The sequence below is a fragment of the Melopsittacus undulatus genome, chromosome Z, assembly GCF_012275295.1.
Source record: "Melopsittacus undulatus isolate bMelUnd1 chromosome Z, bMelUnd1.mat.Z, whole genome shotgun sequence".
In the NCBI taxonomy this organism is placed as follows: Eukaryota; Metazoa; Chordata; class Aves; order Psittaciformes; family Psittaculidae; genus Melopsittacus; species Melopsittacus undulatus.
In genome coordinates, this window is record NC_047557.1 from 24,923,121 (window position 1) to 24,943,199 (window position 20,079).

At 37.4% G+C, this 20,079-nt stretch overlaps 1 long non-coding RNA gene across 2 annotated transcripts in view; it reads right to left on the bottom strand.

Moving 5' to 3' along the window:
• The window catches only part of LOC115945290 (uncharacterized), a 33,077-nt gene extending 13,078 nt beyond the window's left edge, over positions 1-19,999 (bottom strand). Inside the window, exons 1-4 of one of the 2 annotated variants that reach the window (XR_004079652.1) lie at positions 19,902-19,999; positions 17,411-17,500; positions 12,084-12,784; positions 10,013-10,048 (exon numbers count right to left, since the gene is read on the bottom strand). This is a non-coding gene — a long non-coding RNA (uncharacterized lncRNA). Of the gene's footprint in view, positions 1-10,012; positions 10,049-12,083; positions 12,785-17,410; positions 17,501-19,110; positions 19,238-19,901 lie in introns of those variants that run through there. The other variant, XR_004079653.1, reaches the window with a different exon arrangement.
• Positions 20,000-20,079: the final 80 nt, after the last annotated feature.

Sequence of the window (20,079 nt, forward strand, 5' to 3'; positions counted from 1 at the left end):
ACTGAGCATCTTTCCGGAGGATATTTTCAATTAGGCAGTGTATTTCCAAAAGTTTAGCCAGGAAAGAATATCTGTTTGCATAGTCTATTGCTATTCAAATACAAGCCTAATCAGTGAAAGTATTCATATATTTTTAATGTATGAATTATACAGCGCCTACTGTTTTTCAACATTTGCATTAGGGAGATACTAAGTTAGGGTGGTAGAAGTAGCCATATTTTCCTTATTAAATAGAAAAATATTTTTCCAAAGCTAGCTTTTGTTCACAAAGATTAATCATTGTTATTACATGCATTTATATGAAGCAAATGAATACAGTATCTCTGGTAATAATTGGTCTTGAGTAAGCCAGGGAGTGTTTGGGTACAAGGTTGTTCTGGGAAGCAGCCTGGAGAGTGATTGTTTGTAGAATGGAATTTATAGTGACTGAAAACAGTCACAGGGAATGATGCAGTTGCTGTTTAGCTTCACGGCTCAGGTCCGTATCTGTATGCTATTTATTACCATGCTTGAGTGAATAAAGTAGAACTGGTTGTGAAAGCTGTGTGTGTGTGCGCGTGTGTGTGTTTAGCCTCTTTCTTTACAGACGGAACAAATGGTGCTCCATGTGAGGCACTAAACTGCTCAGCATTGCAGTGTCTGCATGATCCAAAGGGGAATTTCTGGTACCGCCATTAGCCTATTAAAGATTAGCAATACCTGTTGAACAGGGAATTATGAGATTGTGTTAGAAAACTGGGACAAGTAGAATCAGCCAAACAGAAATTATGCTTGAAAGATTTACAGCAAATTTAAAAATCCTTTGGATATCATTTGCCTGAGAAGTAAGTAATGAATCTTTTGTTATGGATGAAAACAAATTGCAACTGGTTTCCAGCAACAGGGTCATTTCATGCTCAGATATGGTTGAGAGTGGAAGTACATTTACAGACTCAAAATTGCCTTGGTATGGAAGTTCCAGCTGATTTAATAGTGACATGGCATTTTATCTATTCTGCATTATATAATTTACAACCTGCTAAGGACATAATTCATAAACATGATAAAACAAATGAGCAAAATACTGACGATTTGAAAGAGCAAGGACAGAAGGATGAAAATACCTTTTCTGAGAAGGCTGATGATCCTTTTGATCCTGGCTCTGTAGATTCAGAAAAGGAGCCAAATTTATACTCGTCTCTGATGCTGTTAAATGCATTCACACTGAATATTCCTCATGATTCTCAACCTACCGCACCTCCCTTGATTGATCTTGGTAAAGAACCATGTGGCCAGCTGTTAGTTAACCAGAAAGCTACTACAAATGGGCAGGGACAACAACCACCATTACAGGAAAGTATTCTGCACTCCATACTTAAGGAATTGGAAAAATCAGTGATGGAAAATGGAATTCAAAGTCCTGATACATTGGGTCTGCTAGAAGTGATGGCTAGTACTGGATATATGGTGCCATGGGACTGGGAAACTTTAATAAGAACAATTTTGACACCTGCTCAATACTCATTGTGGAGATTGGAATATAATAATATAGTGGCTTTACAGGTATTAGATAATGTTCAAAGAGGAATACCAACAGATGCTGACATGTCAACAGGCTCTGGGTGATGGTTGCAACCTCATGATCAAATTAATTTAAACCCTCAGGTATTCCAGCAAGTGGTCCTTATGGCTATTCAAGCCTGGAAGCAAGTAGCTGAATCAGGAAAGAAAACTACTTCTCTCATAACTGTTTGCCAAGGGTCTCAGGAACCCTATGTGTCTTTTATAGACCGATTAAACAGTGCTATACAAAGGCAGATTGATAATCCTGAGTCTGCTCATGTGCTTTTATTTCAGCTAGTTTACGAAAATGCAAATGGAGATTTCAAAGCTGCTTTAGCCACAGTCAGGGAAAAATTTACAGATATTGCTGAGTTTATTAAAACATGTCAGGATATTGGTATGGAGGATCATCAGGCTTCTATATTGGCTGTCGCATTATCAAAACTTAGAATGTGTCAGCAAAAATGTTTCAACTGTGGACAGGATGGATGCGTTACTAAAATGTGTCCCAAAAAGAAACAAAAACAGAGAGAAAAAAAACCATCTCAACCTGTCTCAGATGCAAGAAAGGATAGCACTGGAGCAATCGGTGTAAATTTAAATTTGATAGGGATGGAAATCCTTTCTTGGGAAACTCCAGGGGTGGCACGGCAAAACCGGGTGCCCCTCAAAACACCAGTGTTTTTGTAGCAAATGCAGTTTTGCCACAACAGGCCGCGCTGGGTTGGATTTGGCAACAAGCACTGACATCAGATTAGATTGCTCCACTGTTAATGCTATAGCTACCAATGTTTGGGGACCTTTACCAAATGGATTTATGGGTCTTTTCTTGTGATGCTCAAGTACAACTCTCCAAGGAGCAAAAATTCATCCTGGGGTAATATATTTGGATTACACAGGAGAAATGAAAATTTTAGCATCTGTCCTAAACGGCAGTTGTAAAATTCCGAAAGGTCAAAAATTAACACAATTTGTTTTGATTCCATACTGGGTGCCAAAAGTTGAAATTAACACAAGGAATACCTCTGGATTTGGAAGCTCTGGGAAAGTTGAGGTTTATTGGACCCAGGAGATTACTCAGAAACAACCTTTAATGAATTTGCAAATAGAGAATAGTCTTCGGTGGATTAATAGACACCGAGGCAGATGTTTTGATTATTTTGCAATCTCAATGGCAAATTGATTGGCCCTTTCAAAAGACTTTAGTAGCAGTAGCCAGAATAGGAGGTATACAGTCTCCTTTTAAAAGTACTCCAGTTCTCAGAGCTATTGCACCAGATAGTGCAGTAGCTGATTTTCAACCATATATACTGCCAGTTTCTATGAATCTGTGGGGGTGAGATTTGCAAACACAATGGAATTTGTTACCACAGATGGGGCATATTTATCCTAACAGTTGCTGATCTGAAGCCCCTGCTCAGACTTTAATGGTTAACAGAAAAACCAGTTTGGGTTGATCAGTGGCCTTTAAAAGAGGAAAAAATGGAGCAAGAGTTTTTATTGGTTGAAGAGCAACTGAAAGCAGGACATATTGTTCCATCTACTAGTCCCTGGAACACACGTATTATTGTAATCCCAAAGAAATCAGGGAAATGGTGACTTTTGCAAGACCTATGTGCAAGAATGTAATACAACCCACAGGGGCTTTACAATCAGGTTTGCCTAATCCTCCTATGATTCCAGCTGACTGGTTTCTTTGCATTACTGATTTGAAGGATTGCTTTTTACAATTCCTTTGTATCCTGCAGATTGTGATAATTTTACTTGTTCTGTGCCTTAGGTCTACTGTGCTGCTCCCATGCAAAGATATCAATGGACTGTTTTGCCACAAGGAATGATGAACAGTCCAGCAATCTGTCAGCTAGTAGTTCCCACAGCTATATCACCAACTAGGAGAGTATTTCCTGAACTGACAATTTATCACTATATGGATGACATTTTGGTCTGTGCAGAAATGGAACAATATTTAGAAGTAACTGATAATCATTTTGGACTACAAATGGCCCAGGAAAAAATACAAAGAATGCCACCCTGGAAATATCTGGGGTGGGTGCTAAGTGAAACAACAGTAGAGCCTCAGAAGTTAAAACTGGCAAACAAAATCACAAATTTGAATGATTTACAGAAGCTCTTAGGTACTATTAATTGAGTGTGTCATATGTTGGGTATTACTAATGCCGACCTTGATCCACTCTTTGACTTATTACAAGGGTACTCAGACTTGAATTCTCCTCATCAGCTTACCCCTAAAGCTACTGACACTTTGAATATAGTGTCTTGAAAAACTGAGACGCTACAAACAGATAAAATGCATTTACACTTGTGGATTTCTCTGCTCAGTATTAATATGCAACGAAGGCCATTAGGAGTTATATATCAAATCGACAGTAACTCTGTTTACTTTTTGGAATGGGTTTTTTTACCACATACCCAGAGAAAGACTGTGAGGGAACCATTAGATGTGATTGTTGACTTATTCGCCAAAGGCCATAAGAGGGTTCAACATTTACCCAGCAGTGACCCTGCAGAACTGTATTTACCATTAACTGTAACAGATTTTCCATTCCTTTTTACTCAGTCTGTGTCTTTCCAAATAGTGCTATCAAACTTAATAGAAAAAATATTTTATGGTATTCCGAAATGTAAATTGGTAAAGGCTTTGTCAGATTTTGATCTACAGGAGTGATGTGTAGCTCAAATGCAACCCATTCAGGATGCTAAAACCATTTTTGTTGACGGCTCTGGAAAAACTGGCAAAGCCGCTGTTGCTTGGTTCGAAAATGATTCCTGGCAATCCTCTGTTATACATGTGGATGGCTCTACACGGCTTGTTGAAGTTGCTGCAGTTTTACATGGGCTAGAGTTCCCTGCACAATCCTTAAATATTGTTTGTGATTCAGAATATGTTGTTCAAATGTTACCACACCTTCCTTTTAGTGTGTTAAAAGAAATCAATAATTGTTCACTTTTTGAATTTTGCTGAAGCTAAAACATTGTTTGGAAACTAGGAAGAATTCTTCTTTTATTTGACATATTAGATCGCATTCCAAGCTGCCTGGCCTTTAACTGTGTGCAATGACATAGCAGACTCCTTGACTGTTAACACTGTGCAGTTTACTTCTGCAGCCGCTTCACATTCCTTTTTTCATCAGAATGCCTCTGCTTTAAAGAAACACTTTAACCTGTCTTCTTCTCAAGCAAAGCAAATAGTCAGGTCTTGCCATGACTGTCAGTCATCTTTTGCCATGGGTGTAAATCCTCATGGCTTAAAGGCGAATGAGATTTGGCAAACAGATGTTACATACATTGCTTCCCTTGGTGCCTTTGAATATGTGCATGTGTCTTTTGACACATTTTCACATATGATTTGAGCTTCTGCCCATAAAGGAGAGAAGGCCTGTGATGTTATCCAACATTTAATGTATGCATTTGCTACCTTAGGAGTTCCTTCCCACTTGAAAACGGATAACAGCCCTGCATATAATTCATCAGCATTATCATGATTTTTACAGCAATGGGGTGTCACACATGTCACTGGTATTTCCCACTCACACTGTTCTGAAATCCATGCTACAAAAACAAAAAAGGGGGAATATGGTCCCTCAAATTAGACAATGCCATCTATACATTGATTTTTTTTTAATTCCACTCAATCTTCCATGAATACTCCTATCACTGCAGTACAACAACATTTTAGCTCTGATAGTCCACCTTCTGAATGTGCTAAAGTGTGGTATCGTGATCCTTTGGGTCCACTGATAAGGAAGGGCCTTTTGGCCCTATCAGTTCAATGGAACTGATAACCTGGGGGAAGAGGTATGCCTGTTTCCTCCTACCTACAGGTCTGTGGTGGCTGTCTGCAAAGTTTGCCAAGCCATACTATGAGCTGGACAGACAAGTTGAAGAACCGAATCCCTCATATGCAGGAGCTGACCTTGAAGACCCGGAGCAGAATGAGAAAGAGGAAAAGGCATTATTTGTAAAACATCACTTGGGGGCAGCTAAAAAGTCTCTATAAGCAGACTGTGTTTAATGACTTGAATATGTGTGCTTGCAGTGTAGCTTTTATTAGAGGCTGTGATTTTGTGTATAAACCACCTGTATTTACTAGCCAGTTGCTAATAAGAAACTACACATAACTCCAACCCTTATTGGTATGGATTTGTCACTTGTAAAAGAGATGTTAGAGCATGAAAATTTGCAGCACCTGCTAGAAAATGCTAAGGCAGAAGCTAGAAAAATCCTAGTAACTGTACATCATGATGGTAACGTGTTAAGAGGGAAAGAGAACTCCACTGGCAGGAAATTTCTTTGGCTGGTCCTTCACTGCCATGAGCATCTTCAAAGCGCTGCTGTACCCTGTAGTAGTTATTCTGCTAATGTAAATCTGTGTGTGCTTTGCCGTGATAGCAGACTCATTACTGGATGAGGAAGGTGAAACTCTGCATTGACAACGAGATGCAAGGACTGAGGCTGAACAAATACTGCCTACCATAATCAAGGGCAAGACTGGGTTGGCCTCTGTGTTTGACACCAAGAAGAACCTTTAGCTCCACTGCTGGCTGCAGTCCAGCAGGCATTGAGCAGTGGGGACACATGCCATGCCAGACCTTGATGTGAGGGATGGCCTCCTCTGTTACAAGAGGGCTATCCAGGAGGGAAAGGCAGGCCAAGCAGCCTGCAGTTGGCATGAGATTTGATGAAGTCCAAATCCCCTGCTCAAGCAGGGTCAGCTAAAGCAGGTTTCACCACTCTCACAGTAAAAAAAAGGCAAGAGTTAGCATAAGTAACTGTTATAAGTAATAATATTATAAGTAACTATTGTATTTGAACTTTCTATCTTTAAATGCTAATGTCAAGAAACTGCTCTTGTGTGATTTAAGACTCCTCAAGCAGAGAAGGGGATAAGGAAAGCCAAGGATGGTGTTTTTGGAAGTAACAGCATCTATCTCCAGGTTCCCAAGAATCCCAGTACACCTGGCCAATGCATTGGTGAGATCTTGTCTTTGCGATCTTGTCTTTGGAGCCCGGACATCACCTCTGCTTTGTTTTTCCTCCATGTCATCTAGAGACTTGTTGCTAACTTGTGAAGAACAGAAGCTAAAGTACTGCGCAAGACAAAAAGGGGGGAGATGTGGGAACTGCAAGCCATCCTGTTCCTGCTATGTGGATAATTAAAGAAGAATTGCTGATAGTGCACCTGGGTCTCAAGTAAGTCAGGGAGTCTTTGAGTGCAAGGTTGTCTTCAGAAGCAGCTTGGGGATTGATTGTTTAAAATCACTGAAAACAGTCACTGGGAATGATGCAGTTGCTGTTTGGCTTCATGGCTCGGACCTGTACCTGTATGCTACATATTACCATGCTTGAGTAAATAAGGTGGAACTAGTTGTGAAAGCAGTGTGTGTGTGTGTGTGCGCGTGTGTGTGTGTGTGTTTAGCCTCTTTACAGACACCACAGAATAATTCAATTGAGTAAGAAGAGCTAAATATCCTCCTATTTCTCCTTTTAGGCAACAGCCTAAATGGGAACCTGCCACTTACTGAACTGTGTATGATTAGTTGCAAAGGATTGGACAATCGGATTTAAATTTCACCTTTTTAAGTAGGACAAAATTATGCTTAGGCACAATTTGGCAGAACTTAATTGCACAATGGAAGTCCTGGAAGAGCAGCAATGAGCTTCATCCTCCAAGAAACACAACTGAAAATCACAGTCACAATACAGAATACCTTTTGCTTGAATTAGAAGTCTACGCGTACTCTGTAACTTGGTGTATAAAAGGGATCAGATGAGGAAACACTGGTTCTTTCTGGAACTGACTTGCTCTAAAATTGTCTAAATCGTGTATATGGTACTCTGGCCATAGTGGTAGGACTATGTTGTTGAACAGTGACTGGGATACCTATATGATAATTACTCTGTAGGGGAGGAAGGACAATAGCTTAAATGGAGCCAACAATGAAACAATCCCCAACCCCCCCAAAAATAAAAATTTACAGCTCATCTTAATTAATAAGTAGGTAGAAGGCCATATCAACTCTTCATTTAACGATAAAAAGACTAACTGGAGCCATATAAGTAATTATTTTAATTCAACATCTGAGTCTACATGGTGCTAAAATAGCATTATATATCAGGAATTACTGTTCTATTAAGTTTTCACCACTGTATGCATAGCCACTTAAGTGCTACTGTTAAAAATACTCCACTATTAGGTTATATTTTCACTGCTAATATCTTACATTAAACCTTCATTTAATGTGATTAAATTTCTGAAAAAATATAAAGAACATAGAAAAAGTACATAAATATAAACATATTTATTATATTTATGCCTATTATATTTATATTTATGATATATTTATATTTTCTATTACAATATAAAAAGTTCCATACACTGTTATTGTAAAACATTAAAACTGTGAAGTGCATAGGATTGAATAGCACACACCTTATTTTAAAGTAGCAAATGTTGAATCTGAGGTAGCGATCACAATTCCTCACCCTGCCCAGGGAGGTTGTGAATGCTCCATCCCTGGCAGTGTGCAAGGCCAGGTTGGATGAAACCTTGCGTGGCATGCTTTAGTGTGAGATGTCCCTGCCCATGGCAGGGGTGTTGGAATTAGATGATCTTAAGGTCCTTTCCAACTCTAACTATTCTATGATTCTATGATTATTTCCCACTGGTTCTGAAAGCCTCATTTACCTTCTTAACTGGTACATTTTGGGTACTCACACAAGAAACCCAATCCAGCTCAGAAGTTCCAAACTTACCTGGTTTTGTAACTCTATTGTGTTCCAGTTTTCTGGTGAAACTTACAATATTTAGCATTTCTCTCATAAATACATTGTTGACTATTTGCCTCACACAACCAGCCACACATCACAGACAAGTTTATGCATTCAAAAGCTAGTTTATATGCTCATAATCTGTAGTTTGTGTATTGTTCTATGTACTACTGTATTATGGTATGTGACTCAGCCTCCCATTAGGCTGCTCTTGCTGTACATAGTAAAGATCTGGGAAGCCAGTTGCGCTCTGAACCTTGTTACTAAAAAGGTGTCAAGTGGGTCAGGTTGTGAAGACAGAAAAAAAAAAAGAATAATTGAAAAACTGTTTTGTAGTTGATCTGTGATCACAGAACCAGCCTACAACCTGAACCACATATTGCTGTAGGATTGCAGACATGCTGCCTCCTGGGTTCTGACTGCCTGGGTGACAGGATAGTCTGTGGTGTCTGCATGGGACAGCCATTTCTGACAGATAAGAAAGGCAGTTGATTTAAAGTCACATACAACTCCTGCAGGCTGGACTGTTTTTCCTCATTACGGGCTTTTCACCTACTCAGTCTTTAATCAGTCTTTGCAGACAGAAGTTTCTAGAAATACCCCAAATCAGTGACAGCACTTCACTGTGAAAGCCTGTCTCCTTCTGTTCTTTCTGTTTAAATTCATGAATTATTAACGTTGCATTAATTGATTCTATTTTTATTTTCCATCTTAAGAGTTTCTTAAGAAATAAGTGAATTTGGAAGTACGAAACTGCATTACCTGGGGTTTTTTTCAGTTATTTTTCTACAATTGATTTCATATTTATGAGAAAATGTGATTCTTTTATGTGGAAAATGCTTTATGTGTGTAAAGAAAGTTATAAAATTAACATTACCTAAATACCTAGTGTTACATGTAGTGAAAATTTTTAAGTAAAACCCCTAAACTAATGCTGTCTTCCTCACACAGAATTTGCATTATATTACAAATTCTCTTCATGCTCTTACTGATGTGGGATAGTGGGATAAAATTTCTAGGAGTGTTGTCAAACACACTACTTCAATCCTTCTTCACTTTCAAGTGTAACAGCCTGAACACCTGCTGGAATACAGTGGATGACTGACAAGCCAATGAATGGTATAAGGACAAAAAATAGGCTAATTTTATTTTGTTTGGTACTTTTTGCAGTGTGTGAGACTGCAATTAAAGAGCATCTGCTGTGTCAGGGATTACATACTTATACCATCAAACCTGTGAGCAAAACTGAACTGATACCATTCAGTCTGAAGACACCTGAAGAAAATCTGTATAGTGGATACAGGAATCTATATCGGTCAGTTTTCAAAGTGAACACAGACAAAACAACTGCATAAACTGTCACTCTAAATATTGGAAGGCTCCATCACACAAAAGTTAGGTTTGGCACATAAATGAAACACAACAAAGGAATTTATCCAGAAATTTCAGAAAATTAACAGCAATTAGTTACTTAAAATTTCAGACGCCTTTTAAGTAAATATTATTCTCCATACAATAACTTTTTACTGACAACACAAATATAACCTTAAAATAACATGTCAAAATGTCAGTTTGAAAAAAATATAGATGACTATATTGGTCATCTCAGGTGATAAAAAAAGATGTAGAATGAAAAAGGTTAGTTTTTACATTGGATACTGTGAGTCTGTGTAACACATACCTGTGAAAAGGTACGCTGAAAGCCGACACTACTGCCCTTTAGGAAACAAAAATATTATGTTTAGGTAACTATTAGAATATGAAAATGCAGATAATATTTTAAACATAATAATCTGACTTAGGTCCATGTGTAAAGCAGTGCTCCTGTTTGTAATTGATAATCCTTCTGCTAGGTAGAAGTTAACCAGGGAATGTGTGTGTGTCTCTATGGAAAACAAATACAGGTAATGTATTGCTTTTTCTCCTTGATATATACACATGGAAAAATTCTCACAATATTGAAAATCTGTATATTTTAGTAGACGCAAGTATTTATACCCTATGCCTTCTTACCACATAATAGAAACATAACACTGTTTAAACTTAGCAGTGTCTCAGTGTACAGCTACTTTGGCTTTTAGTCATTCATTGCTTAGCTTGCAAAGAGCAAGAAACAACTCACAGAAAAGTCCCAACACACATAGAAAATCATTAGAATCAGTGCAGGGCGGGTGAGTGCCACTGACACGTACTTTCCATCCTCTGTGGAATTATATTTTGTCTGGAGAACAAAACATGCACAGGATACATCCCCTCTGATGTCCTAAGATCCTCATAGCACAGTAGTTGATTATAAATCAATTCATGGCTACCCCATTCTCCACATTACATCTTTACAATTAATCTTGCTTTTTGTAAATGTATTCCTACCTAAGACCTAGAAAAGGAAACACAATTCCTGATCACTGCTTATCTTGGAGTGTAACAAGGAGTTGTTCAGTAATGTTGAGTATTTTCTGCAAGTTCCATGTGAAAATATCTACCTCTCGTGTCCAAAGTTGGAACTACCACAGACAAGGCTAATTTTCATTAAACAAAATAGAATAAAACTGCATATGAATTATTTAATTTCAACACTGATTCATACTAACAATATATCTCTTTATCCTGTAAACAGAATAGGAATCTATGGACAGCCCCTTTCTGTCTGTGGATTTACAAATCAGGGAACAGTGAGAGCTAGGGTTAGGGTTAGCCCATACTTGGTCAGAAAAAGAGGTCATCTCTTACTCTCCTTTCTGCAAAGGAGAGTAAGAGTAGGGCAAAAATACAAGATACTTTTGAGAACTCCCCCATATTTTCTCAGTGTTTCATATCAAATATTCTCTGCTTTTCTGTCTTATGGAAGTTGAATACCATTCAGACTATGAGAAAAACAATATCCAGAAAGAAATGAGGAGTAGTACCGATGAAAACGCAAAGCATGGGAAAAGGGATGTCTTTACACACCCAAACTATTCAGTTCCTATGTAGCTTAAAACTTAAACCTACTGCTGTTTTGGAAAGCCTGAAAGTTCATCTCCATTTAGAAGTATTTTGCTGGTGTACTCTGTTCTGGTGTTTGTAACTGCCTACCCCTTAAAATAAGAGTGCCTGAATTTAGATATTCAACTCATTAGCAAGGGCCTGGGTAAAAGTAGTCTGCTTTTAAAGATACTAATTCTGCTTAAATTAATTTTTGCTGAAGAAGATGTAAGTCCTTATCTTTTTTTGAAAATGAAGCACTTAAGCAACCACATTAGTAAAGTGCAGATAAGAGGTAGAAACACATCAGTCATCAGAAGAAACAAGTCTGAATGGGAGCTTGAGTGAATATGGAAAGAGGACCTCTACAGCTCCAGATTTGCTGAAAAAGTGGCTGGGAAATTGTGCAGATGGGAACTGTTTTTTGGTTTTGTCCCTCTGTTTTCAGAAAATAGAACGTTGTGTACAAAGCTGCATTGAAGAAATGCTTTTCTCAAAGCAGAATGAATGCTGTTTGGTATCAAGGGTGAAATCTCTGATTCTTTCATTTTCCCCAGTGACCCCAAGCACACATCTAAGTGAACATGTGCATGGGTGGGGTAGCTTTCCCCAATGCTCAGGGTTATCTTCTGCCCCAGAAGCAAATCCCAGTATACAAAGCTCTGCTGAGTAGAACCAGAGGTGGACAACCCTTGCCATTGCATAGGTGTGGTATTCCCTGTTCTTCCAACTGCATTTCTGACCCCACTCCCATATTCCCACTATATGGACTAGTGTGCCAGGTTTACCTGTGCTGCATACTCAGTTTTGCAGTTTCAGAATAGTTGACAATCCTTTTCAGTGTCCCTGTAGAGCTGCTCATTTTGTTTAACACTGGCCATTACTTTGACTTCGCTTATCCCATCAATTTCTTCTTCTAATAAAATAAGCATGAAAAACCTTGAACAGCAATTTTAATATTCATGTGAAGAACAAGCACTGGTTAATTTGACAAGCAAAGACTTCACTGAACTTTTCAATACAGTTTCTTGATGATGCTTATAGAAAGGTGGCAAACTCTGCTGTTAGTGTATGATCTGATAGAGAAGCTAGTGAAGAAACTGGAACTGAATGGAGAATTAGACAACACATACATCTTTTACACATCAGACAATGTCTTCCACACTGCCAGTTTTCTTTGACGATAGACAGATGGCAGTTTTATGAGTCTGATATCCAAGTGCCATTGCTAGTTCGAGAACCAGGGATAAAACCAAATCAGACAAACAAGATGCTTGATGCAAATATTGATGTGGGTCTCACTGTTCTGGATATCACAGGGTATGATATGAAAAAGACCCAGGTGGATGGGCTGTCACTGTTGCTGAGAGGAGACAAAAATGAGACACGGAGATCAGACTTCCTGGTGGAGTACAACAGCAGTGATCCTACCTGATCTTGTCTAGGACCTGGAGTCGCACACTGCTTCCCAGACTGTCTGTGAAGATGCCTGCAACAACACATATGCTTGTGTAAGGATGCTGTTAACTCCCTGGGACCTGCAGCACTGTGAATTTGATGATGGGGAGGTGTTTGTGGAAGTGTATAACTTGGCTGCAGATCCACACCAGACCAATAACATTACTAAAACAATTGAACAAGAAATTCCAGAAAAGACAAACTGCTGAGTAATGATGTGGCTGTCCTGCTCAGGAGGTATGTGGTATGGTGCCGTATGCCAGGTGTCTTCAATTCCAGGTATACCCATATGGGTATGAGCCACATGACCCATGGCTCATGTTCAGCAATTATAGCAACTCAGCCCAGTAACAAGCAACTATCATTCCCTGATGAACAACCAGTAAAAAGGGGTAATGGAAATGCAGCTGTCTTCTTTCACTAGCATTTAATGATTCAGTCAGTATCGATAAAGAGAAGCAAGAAATGCATACATCAAAGGCCATGGAAGCAGAATTTTCTGGTGTCAGCATGACCTATTGGCAAATCTTTAAAGATTTCATCAAAGTTTGAAAGGAAGCAGAGCTCTGCTATTCTGCTAGTTGCTTGTCTGGTGTTTGAGTAATACTCCTGTCTCCAAAGACACTATTTCATTGCCAGTGAACTTTTGTAAGAAAGCTTTTCTCCTTTGAGTCAGTTACGGAACAAACAGATACAGAAGGCAAATCATCATCATATTATTTCATATTACTTTCATAGTAAAATTAGTGACTACAGTAGCACGGACACTAATAACCATGCAGCACTTGGAATCTAATAACCATGCAGCACCAAAGCATTACAATTGAAAGACAGCCAGCAAGCTGGGACTTGGTGTCTCTGAGAACAGAACAGATGAGTCATGCTAGATATAACATTTCAAGTACATTTTAAATACAGCCATAACAGCCCTGTAAACATTTAGTATTTTTAATGACTGATCACAGTGATTTGGCAGGAGCAAACAGAAATTTTCTTTCACAACTTCAAAGGCAGAAATGCCAAACAAGACCTGAGGGGATAAATAAGGATGAAAACAGAGGATGTTTCTGTTTTTCTCTCAAATAAAACAGGAACACTCATTAAAGTTTCAGCTTTTGTGATCAGAATGGGATGTGTAGCCTGACTTGTCTCATATGTGCTATTTTTCAGCTACAGATTGGTAGACCGGTGTGTTGCCATTTCTTAGAAAAAGAAACAGAAACAGAAAGGTAGCATGACTTTATTTCCCAAGTTCTTGGACTACAAGTCTTTGGTAAATTATGCCATCTGATAATATATGTGCTAATTTCTTTTGTTATTCTTATTACTTCCTTCATATTGCATTGAAATTCCTAGTTTCACTGTATGGGCTGTTGGTACTCTGTAGATCACTTCTCAGTGGTTTGTATGAACTCAGCGTATGTTCTGCAGTTTCTCATTTTTCAGCTACTAAATTGTGTTGTAAGACAGCAGGATCCTCACACATGTATATAACTGCAATAGTGATAGTGAACTGAAATATATAAGAACAGTTGCACCTGCAAAGGTCCATCTACCCTGGATGTTTAAGAATGTTTAAGTACCAGGTTCTTATGGAAGAGTATCAGAACAAAGAGAGTATGTAATGGTAATTTTCTATAATAAACTTTTGGTTCAAGAACTTCCTGAGGCAGAGCTCTTATCTTTTTATTTAATAACTTTTTCTTCATGAGTTTGTCTTCCTGTTCTTTGAACTCATGAAAACTTTTGCCATCAACAATATCCTATGACAACTATTAAAACCCACATTTCAGTTGTGCTGCAGGAAATAAAGAACCTCTACTTTGTATCTACAATTTACCAGTTTCATTTGATGCCTCCTAGCAGATGACAAAAATGTCATGTTCTCTGTGAGATTTGTCACTTCACAGATATCTATCATAAAAAAGATAGATCTCTGCTAAATGTCTATTTTCTAGACCAAAAAGTTCAAGTCTAGTCAAGCTTTTTTCTCATAAGTCATTCTTTATCTCGATTTCTCTGTATGATTTCAAGTTTTGTTAAATACATCATGAGATGTACTGACCAGGACTGATTACCAGTACTCTGTATTTAACTGCAGCCTATATTATAAAAAAGGGTTGTGGATTCACATGTAAAAATAGCTTTAACAATGAGAGCTTATAAATATGCACTGTATTTCCTTTATTTTAGTGTTTAAAATGAGAGAAAACTACTTTTCTCACATAAATTTTAAGGACTTTCCTTCTCAGAAGCATGAAAAAATGATGTACTTTTCAGTGATTTCATAAGACTGAATAAGTAACACTGAATAAGGATTAAGGTGTCTAATTAGTAAAAAGAACAAATACCAGAGACACAGTCTGGTATTTCCACAAACATTTTAATGTAAGATTATTTTATACATTGTAATTTATATATTCATAATTTAATGTAATACTTACAATTATACTTTAACATTAAATAAATGTAATTAAGATTAATATAATTACAAATGTAATAATATTACAATTATAATTATTTTTAAAATATTTCAAACAGATTTTTTTTTGCATAAATTCTATTTACTATGGATTCCCTACATTTTTTCAGAAACAGGACATACATCTTGTCTGAGAGATAACATTTAATTATAGAAAAAAACCCTTCAGATCTAAATAACTAAATAAGCTAGTTTTACAATCACAGTTGTAGGGTGCTGAGAAACCCTTATATTATTCCAAGAAAAGGCAGAGTTATGTTCAACAAGAGCACATGTTTCCATGGCCTTTGGAGTTCTAGGTTAGGAAGGGTCACTATTCAGATGTGACTGCAAGGGGAATCTCTGACACAAAAAAAAAAAAGGCTGAAATTATCTTCTGTATATCCAGTGTTATTTCCAAGATAAATCTTTCAACTTTCTTATTCTTGATCTGCCAGGAAGACAATTTATTGGCCTTTTCACCCCTTTCATATTTAAGTGCACTTGAGTGTAGCAATTGCTTACAGACCTGATTCTCAGCCAGTTCATTATGTTCTTTCCAGAAACCATTTATAAATTAACATGCATTAAAAAAATCCGGTAGGGTAAGTAATTTAAGTGTTTCACCCTGAGGAAAATGTGAAGAGTAACCGTTTCTTGGCATTGTGCCTTCCTTACTGTGCCTCCTACAATAAGAGAGTTCTCTGTTTCTCCCCCTAGTGGAAGGTGTCTCTGCCCATGGCAGGGGGAGAATTGGAACTAGGTAAGCTTTAAGGTCCCTTGCAACCCCAACCACTCTATGATTCTCTGACTCCATGATCCAAGGGGAAACCTAGAATTGACGTTAACAAGGCAGATCAAGAATGAATCTGTAACTTGTGACTGCGTTAGAAAGGTAGTTATGGGTAGCTGGATGTTTGAAAGGACCCACCACACCCAGAATTTCTTTTCCTGAGCAAGGTAAATCTTCTGAGATGCAATAATTCTTTTCATTCTATAGGAGTAGATATTTTTTTTAAACTAGGATACAGTGCAGTAAAAATTTGAGCATTGTGTTGAATCTTTTAAACTCATGACTTGAGTTCTGTGAGCACTGCATGTGACCAGGAATTTGTTCCAAGTTCATATGGGTTTTCTACTTTGATATGGTATTTGATTGTGTGATTTTAAATATCTGTGAAGATTAAATAATGAGGAATTAATATATAATCTTTTCAATTATAGTGGAAGTTTTTAAGTCTAATTCACCTTGGATCTTATATGGATTTTAATTATTGAAACACCAGGTATGGTATTAGTACAAGACTGAAAGAGTACTTACTCCACTAGTTTTATTTATATTTGCAGTTTTTTATATTTCTGCAATAGTTTTGAATACAATCTTGATCTTTTTTAATTCTATCAGAATAAAAGTAAAATCTAATTTTATATATAAATGAAAGTTATAGTTCTAATTCTGGTAATATCTATTTTGCATATTTATGCTTGAAGAACTTACAAAGAACTTATATAATCAAATTGTTCTATTTTTCAAACATTTTCTTTTTTGTGTTCTATTCTTGCTTTTTGCTTTCTACTCTTCCTATTCATCATTTAACCAATATCTTCATAATCATTTGCAAGAATATTAACTGATGAAGCCAGGGGACACATGTTGTGTAATTTCAGAGTTTGTAGAAGAGCTGTAGGAGTAAAATAGAGTCTCCTGGTCTCAACAGTGGATATGTGAGCAGCTCATTCACGTAAAATGGTAGCACGTTCTGCTAAGAATTTTTGAAAGAACACCAGTTAGCTTTTATTATTATCTCAGCTCCAGATTCAACTGGAGAGAAGCAGATCAATGTGTTTTCTTGGACCCATTAGTTTTCCTGAACTACTTGGGAATACCAGCAGCTGAGCTTAAGCCGCAGACTGAAACCCCATTATTTCAGGTTAGCGATTTAGTATTTGGTTCTTCATTTCAGAGTAGGTGATTATACACCAGATTTACAAATCATTACTGAATGAAAAATACTAATATTCACAAGTCTGTATTGCATCATTACTTATATTTCATAAATGATATTTGCTAAAAAAAAAAAGTAAAAAGTTTTACATATTTGTGTAGGCTACACAATACCTGCACATCAAATCATTTAATATCTTGACATTTCTGCTATAAAGAGCTTGAATTCTATTAAAAAACTGTTTCCTTACCAATGCATTTCCTGGTTTTCATGGCAAACAGCATACTAATAATCTGAGCCACAAGAGGGCATCAAATAAGCAGACAGCATCCCAGCTCAGCTGCAGTTAAAAAAAAGGGGACATAATTTTGTAAACAGCTCTTCAAAATATCTTCTATAAATGCTTCCAAAATCTGAGAAAAGTTAATGCTTATTTGAATTACAAAATTAGTTTGTTACATAACATGCTTTTTTTTTCCTTAGATGTGTATGTACATGCAATATATGTTTTGACGAAACTGTATTATGTGTTTATCCATAAAATTCCTCTTCCCTTCCGTACAGACTTGGAAGTTATTGCTCAGTGCAATTATTTTTTAAAAGCTATATCCAAATATCACATATTATTATATAGACATTTACATCTATGAATGGAAGAGTAAGAAACTATGCAAGTTACTAGATACCACGAAAGTAGCAGTTGTGAAAATGGAGGTGAAACAGTTTCAAAAAGTAGCATGATGAGTGGAAAACTGAGAAGCAAAAGAATTCTGTTTTAATCCTTGATGTGATTAAAAATCCCCGTTTCAAGCTTTGTCTTATTTTTCTTATGCTGCACAAAAACTTGAAATATAGTATACTCTAATCAGTGAATGTAAGTGGATTTGGTAGCATTTTTGTTTTATAGTTCAGTAATTCTGACATAATCTTGTACAGATATATACCCAATGTGCAGGCACATTATCAGTGCATGGTGATTCTGAAGAGTTAAAGTAGCCAAGAAAAGGCTAGTCATTGAACAGTTGTGGAATATTTCAGACTAAAACTAAATATTAAGAACTGATAGCAAGAGCTTATCGCTAGTCTTCCTCATAAGGCTGTTTAACGATAACTGATAAATCTTCATATAATATTTGCTTTCTGTTCTCAGTTTCAAGACTCAGTTTCAAGCTCTGCTTCACTGTTACTATCTGCTCCTCATATCACAGTCCCATGATTATCCACTTCAACAGCCCACTTGTCTGCTTTTCCCCATGTTTGTGCTCCCACAAATTTCTCTGAAATACTCTACAAGTCTACTGTTATCTTTTTCTGTTATTCCTTCCCCTACGATTACTTTTTAAGTTATATAAATAAAAATAAAAGAATTAGGTGATTGTACTTTAAATTTTTCTTACTGCTAAAAATAAGCACTAGATTTACAGATCTATACCAAAAAAGCAAGCATTTTAAACCTCTTGCTTCAAAGAACAGGCAGACAATCTTAAAAGAAACTAGAGTAGTTCTACCTGACAAACTATGGACTTGGCCTATTGCAGGCTATCCATTCCTACACTCTATATGCCTTATACACAAATAAAAGATGTACCTGGGACACCTTCATGTAAGCCTAACCATGTTTGGCACCAAAGTACAAGTGTTCTCACCACTGCTTTTTGAAATTTAATGCATGGTCTGAAAAACAGAGAAACAACTTCATAGGATGGCTGGTACGAATTCTCAGATCTCTCTGTAGATCAGAGCAACATCATAAACCCTTGGGAGAGCAGTAAATGCACAACTTTGTTTAGCTCAGACCTAGCTCTCCAGCAGCCTACTCTGGTTTTTGATCCCATAAAACTCAGGATGTGGGATGCCATTTGACTGGGTATGATTGAGAGGTGTCCATCTCAAGTCACATCACTGGAAGAGTATCAACATTTATAATGGCAGTTATATTGAGATACTCACAGAGAGTATGACTATGGGAGAGAAGACAATGATGGCTGTTAGTGCAAGAAGGGCAAAGGGCAGAACAAAAATGTAAGTTTATAAAGAAACAACACGTAAAATGTTGATGGTCAAGCATATTCACACAGGGACATCTACAGCCATGACTTTCAAGACACAGTCCTGCAAAGAAAAAAGCTGTGAGAGGATGATAAACCAAAACCAAAATGTTGGCATTCATAGAAGGCACCTACTGAGGACAACTGCCCTTACAGCAGTCCCGAACTCTTAATAGATCCTCTATTGGTAACTCTTTTAGTCACATTTATTTGCTTGCCAATGACTCAGTTTCACTCAGAAATGTACAGGTTTTTTGAAACACAAGCAAATCAAAAAGCTGTTTTGGAAAAATATTATGACAATCCATTTTTTTCCTCTTCCCTGTGCAAGATGAAAAGTATTAATTATGAACTGTAACCTTTTGGAAATGAGTTAAGCTCTCAGGACGAAAGCACTGGACTCTGCTAACTTATGTCAGGGATGGATAGATGTCCATTTTAACGAACACAGATTATTTCTCAGACAATGGGGGGAAAGGTTAAAGATGCAGGTTGTAAATTAAGATTGGAAAAACAAATCAAAGAAACTTTTCTCAGACAATTTTGACTTTTCCTTTTACATTTTATGGCCTCCCATATGTAAACTCCTGCTGTTATTCTATGCTACCCCACCGCTTCTGTAACGTGAGTGTGGAGGTCAGCGTGACGTGCCGCAATTTACTGGGAAGTAAATAAACTTGTAATACGGATTACCAGAAAAAACAGACGAGCTGATGCCATCGGCCATACTTTGTACTTTCAAAGGTTGCGCCCAAGAAAGGGCGTACGGGTGAGAAGCAGAGCCTGGTGCCCAAACAGCTCAAGGGTCTCTACCTCAGGGCAAAGCAGGCCCCCAAGCTCCTCCGGATCGGACAGGAGGCTGTGAACTCCA